Raw genomic sequence first — 6,390 nt, 5'->3', positions numbered from 1 at the left:
AATTAGATTATATTTCAATGAAAAACAACTTAGATCAATACTAACAATTATTCAATTAATCAGATGCTATAGTAAAAAGTAAAGAGGATAGGGAAAGAGAGATAACACTGATATTTTTATAGTAGTCCGCTCTTCGCTAGAGCTACCTCTACTTTTCTTGATGAACTACACCTTCATCAAGGTCATCCTCTATGTAACAAATGTTGAATACAATGTGTTTACAAATTTTTTTTGAAATTAAAACCTAATTCTTCAACCCCTATGTAAAACACTCCCCCAAACTTCAAGTAACCCTTGAATTTGGTGCTCCTTGAATCTTCGGATCCTTAATTACCCGTGCACCCCTTTGAACTCTTCACTCAAGCCTTTGATGCTACGTCCGGTAAACGAATCCCCTTCGACTTCAAGAACGGTTAGAAAGACCCCCAAGTCCTTTGAAGGTGGAATGAGATTATTCACTTCACTTTGAAGCCTTAATTAAGCCCAACCAATCTTCTTGAGAGAACCAACTTACAATCCCTACTAGCACCCTAGAGAATCAATGTGACTCAAAGAACAACATGATTCTAAGAAAAAATGTTTAATCTTGAAGAATGTATGAACAATGAGTTTTTGAGACCTAGAGAGAATAGTTGCAAATGATTCAATGAATTAGGAGTTATGAGGAAGAGACTATATATAGAGGAAGGTAATAAGGCTAAATTTTCGCACAAAAACAACTCATTAAATCGATTCATTTAATGGATGAATCGATTCGACCCATATAAAACAAGATAGGAAAAGAGAAAAATGTGATGAAGGATGATACAAGTCAAGTGAAATTTGAATCGACTAAAATTTCCCAGAATGGAGATTGATACGATTCTTAACTATCATGAATCGATTCATACTAAGTCAGAGAGCTTGATGAGACGATTCATACAAATATGATACAATTCATAACTGAATCGATTCAGGATTTGTGTGATACAATTCATTATTAGTCAGAGAGCAATATGCATGTTTTATGTGACAGTGAATCGATTCAAAATGGAATGAAACGATTCATTCGAATTGAGAGAGAAAAATCCATTTTAACAAGACCCTGTGAATAGATTCAACTAGAGATAGACTCAATTTTTGAGACACATGATCCACAATTACTAGTTAAAGAAGGCTAGACTTGCTAGGGTGCTTTTATACATTATAGAAAAACTTATAAAAATAATCAACATGATAAAACATAAAAAACCTGCTAGGGAACATCATCAAAACTATAGCTAGAGGCTTCAGATGTAACCCTGATGTTTGAAAACTCTAAAATTTCACCTCAGACTGTCAGATTTATGATGGGTTTCAATCTGGACTGTTGCTTTGCTTTGTTTATGCAGATCCCATGGGAAGTGTTGTAATGGCTCGTCTTGTCTGGATTTCAAAGGGTTTTGAAGGGAAGTATAAGTGTTAAGTTTTTGTATTATGATTGGCCGCATTTTGTTAAAACAGGTGTTCTAGTAAGATGTTGGACAATATGTCTTGACACATCTTAGCGTGCCTTGTTTCACATTCTTGGAAGATTTGTTTTTAGCGTGAGATATCTGAAGATTCTATGAAGATTTGATTCACGTAGAGTGTTGTCCAAGAAGCGTGTGTTTCCATAAGCAACAAAGGTTGGTTTAAGATTTTTCGTGTTTCCTAAGAATAGATGTCAAAACATTTAAGGAAAGAATATATATATATATATATATATATATATATATATATATATATATATATATATATATATATATATATATATATATATATATATATATTATTCCGGAATGTTGTGCTGAAGGCCATATTAGATCAGCTGGATTGTTCATCAAGCTCATGCGTATCTCAGGCTATATAAAGGAAACTCTAAACCTAAGAAGACAACTAAAACCACATTTTGGAAAGTGTCATTTAGGGTTTTAGTCTGTCCATTGTTGTTTGTGAGCCACTCTTGTATCACATTGATGCTAGAGTTAAACTGATAGTTGCGTTGTAATTGCGAATCACTCGCAAGCTTTTAAGAAAGAATGGATTCTATTTATTGGAGTGTGTCTCATTTTTGATTGTATTTGTTGTAATCACAGGATGTGTGATTGAGAGGAAGTGAGATGGGATCTCATATCTAGGTGAGTCTTAGATAGAAATATCACGGGTAGTGACTAAATGTGAAGGAAGTAAACTAGAGGTTATATACAAATGACTTCAAACTAATATTATTATAGTGGATTCCTTCTTGGCTTGGATGCCCCAGATGTAGGTGACATTGCACCGAACTGGGTTAACAAATACTTTGTGTTATTTACTTCCTACAATTTACTTAAATTTGTTTATTGTTATTTGTGTTATTACGATGTCTTGACATTGCATTCGACATTACTGGTATCCTGACATCGTATACGACATATGTCCTCTACGTGCCAGAATTTCAATTGACATCAGAGTTGGCACCCTGTTTTGTTTTGGGTGAGCTCAAGGAAGATTTTTTTCTGGTACTATCGACAAGGAAGCCAGATTTGTTAACATACCACCTACTTTGGATGTCACCAACTATGATTACTGGAAGACATGTATGGTGGCTTTTTTAAAATCTATGGATAGCAAAACCTAGAAAGTAGTTATCAAAGGTTAGGAAGATCATATGGTGAAGGACAAATATGGAAATTACACAACTGAATTAAATCCAGAAGAAGACTGGTCTAAGGAAGAAGATGAACTTGCTCTTGGAAACTCCAAAGCTTTGAACGCCTTGTTCATTGGGGTTGACAAAAATATGTTCAGGTTAAGAAATACATGTACCGTGATCAAAGATGCATGAGAAATCCTCAGAACCACTCCTCAAGGCATATCAAAAGTAGGATGTCAAGACTTCAACTTATCACCATCAAATTTGAGAATCTCAGGATGAAAGATGATGAGTCCATTCATGATTTTCACATGAATATTCTTGACATTGCCAACACAAATAGTGCCTCGGGAGAAAGGATGTTAGAGGAGAAGCTGGTTATAAAAATCCTCAGGTCGTTGCCTAAGAAGTTTGACATGAAGGTCGCAACTATTGAAGAATCCCAAGATATTTGCAACATGAAAGTGGATGAGCTTGTTGGGTCACTTCAAACTTTTGAATTGGCTATCAGTGATAGATCTGAAAAGAAGAAGAAGAGCATAACTTTTGTCTCCAATACTAATAATGAAGAGGTTCAATGTGACATGAAGTCTAATGAAGGAATTTCTGAGGCTATTTTGCTTCTTAGGAAGCAATTCAATAAGGTGCTGAAGAGAATGGATAGGAAGCCAAGACCAAATGTCAAGAACATGTCATTCGACATTAGTAAGAACAATGATTTTCAGAGAAAAGCAAGAACTAAGGAGAATCCCAATCAAGGAAAAGGTATTTAGTGTCACCAGTGTGAAGGTTTTGGACACATTGGATCATAATGTCCCACGTATCTTAAGAAATAAAAGAAGGGCTTGTATGTTTCTGGCTCTGACGATGAACCTGATGATGAAACTTCTAAGCATGTTACAACCTTCATTGGTAGATGTGAATCCAATGAAGATTCATGTGATGAGGATATCTCTTATGATGAATTGGTTGATTCCTACAAAGAACTTTGTGCCAGAAGTGAAGAGGTTTGTAAGATATGAGAAAAGCAGAAGAGAATCATAGCTCAACTGCATGCTGAAAAAGATAAAATTTTATCTACTATCTCTGGTCTTCAAATGAGGTAACCCTATTGTCTTCTAAACTTGAAAACATGACCAAATCCATAAGAATATTGAAAAATGGGTCTTCTATGTTAGATGAAATTCTTTAAGTTGGGAAAGGGGCTGAAAACTTAAAAGGTATAGGGTTTTAATTACCAATCTCTAAATAAACAAGGAAAAACCCATATGACAAAATTTATTCCTTCTGAAAGTAAGTATGAGCTCACGATGTCAGACAAAATGTTACAACATCCTACTAGACATCATGAAACTCAAATTAAAGCCAAGTTCTTGCCTTGGAAATGTCATTATTGTGGTAAATATGGTCATATAAAGCCTCATTATTACATACCACTATACTAAACAATGTGATGATTAAAACTAGAAAAGAGTGGAAACCTAAGGTTTTTGATACTAGTCTTATAGCCCATACATCTCTTAGAGCTTCATCTAGAGAAGACTGATACTTTAACAGTGGATGCTCTAGACATATGATAGAGGTCAAGAAGTATTTAATGAACATTAAGTCTTATTCCACCAGTTTTGTCACGTTTGATGATGTAGCCAAAGGTGAAAGGGAGTAGGAAAGTTAGTTTGTACTGGACTTCATAGACTTGATGATGTTCTTCTTGTGAAAGGATTGATTGCAAATCTGGTCAGTATTAGTCAATTATGTGATCAAGGTTTAAAATTAAATTTCACCAAGTCAGAATGTTCGGTTTCTAATGAGAAGAATGATGTTCTGATGAGAGGAGTAAGATCTAAAGACAACTACTATTTGTGGGTACCTCAAAAAACTACTTATTCTTCCACATGTTTAATGTCCAAAGAAGATGACGTGAAGCTGTGGTACCAGAAGCTTGGACATCTGAATCTTAAAGGTATGAAGAATATTATGTCTGAAGAAGCTATTAAAGGTCTACCAATGCTCAAAATTGAGGAGGGTAAAGTCTGTGGTGATTGTCGAATTGGGAAGCAAATCAAGATGTCAGACCCAAAGTTTCAAAATCAGACTACTTCAAATGTCCTAGAACTTCTTCATATGGATTTAATGGGGCCAATGCAAGTTGAAAGTCTTGGTGGAAAGATATATATATATGGTTGTTGATGATTTTTCAAGATTTACTTGAGTGAACTTTATCAAAGAAAAATCATATACTTTTGAGGTTTTCAAAGATCTTTGTCAACGCCTTCAAAGGGAGCAGAAAAATTTGATTGTTAGAATCAGAAGTGACCATGGCAAGGAATTTGAAAATGCCAAATTCTATGAATTTTTATCTTCTAAAGGTATTGGTCATGAATTCTCATCACCCATCACTCCTCTGCAAAATGGAGTTGTAGAACTCAAAAATAGAACTTTACAAGAATCAGCTAGAGTCATGCTACATGCAAAAAATGGAGGGTAAAGTCTGCGGTGATGCAGATTGGGCAGGTAGTGCTGATGATAGAAAAAGCACTTCTGGAGGATGTTTCTTCTTAGGAAACAATCGATCCCTTGGTTCAACAAGAACCAAAAATGTGTGTCCTTGTCTACATTTGAGCCTGAGTATATTGTAGCAAGAAGCAGTTGCTCTCAATTGATTTGGATGAAACAAATGCTAAAGGAATATAATGTCGAACAAAATGTCATGACATAATATTGTGATAATCTGAATGCAATTAATATATCCAAGAATCTCATTCAACATAGAAGGAAAAAGCATATTGACATTCGTCATCATTTCATTAGGGATCTTGTTGAGGACAAAATTGTTACTCTTGAGCATATTGTGGCCACTGAGAAGCAACTGACAGACATATTTACTAAGGCTTTGAATGCAACTTAGTTTGAGAAGTTACGGGGCGAATTAAGAATTTGCAAGTTTGGAGGGGAAGTAATTGAAGACTTTGAGGGATAGAAAATATGAGGGAAAACGAAGAAATCTTTCAAAAAATTTAAAAGAGTGTTTTTTTAGAAAATGGTAAATTAATGCATATGATTATTCTATTTTTAATTTTAAAAATAATATACCAATATAGATTAAATTTGAAGAATTCATATTTCTTAGTCCCCCAAAAGAGGAGAGTTTAGTATTATGAAGAACAGTTAACACCCCAAAACCCTCCCCTCCCATTTTCCTCTATTTCTTCCATTTGCTCATTCCTGTTTTTCCAAGCCTTCCCCGCCAAACTCGCAAACAAAGCCTAAGTGATTGAAAATTTGGTTGCTAAAGTAATTTAGAGATGAACTTAAAACATTTGGTAAATTGTTAGTCACTAAGCATTTCTGACTGATATAGCGACTGAATTAGAGATGCAATTTAGTGGCTGATTTCGTAACATATCTATCGATTTTAGAGACTGATTAAGTTACTGACTAAATATATCAAATTGCAGAAATAAACCGATCACTAAAAAAATAAACAAATAGTTTTTACAAATGAAAATACTAGTGTGTGTCTATATATATATATATATATATATATATATACATCATGCAGAAGAAACTACATTATACATTCATACTTTCATAGCATCAATATGTAGATTTTATATAGGCTAAAGATGAGACTAGACCAAGCTTACATATCCAGGTTCGTGTACTGATTACAAATAGACCCACATCTAAACTTAGTGGAATAATACATTTTAATTTCCTAATAATACTTGTATCAAAGTTGCCCATTATCAATG

The sequence above is a fragment of the Medicago truncatula genome, chromosome 2 (assembly GCF_003473485.1).
Source record: "Medicago truncatula cultivar Jemalong A17 chromosome 2, MtrunA17r5.0-ANR, whole genome shotgun sequence".
NCBI lineage: Eukaryota > Viridiplantae > Streptophyta > Magnoliopsida > Fabales > Fabaceae > Medicago > Medicago truncatula.
The sequence above is the reverse complement of the archived record's forward strand: the minus strand, read 5'-3'. Positions refer to the sequence as shown.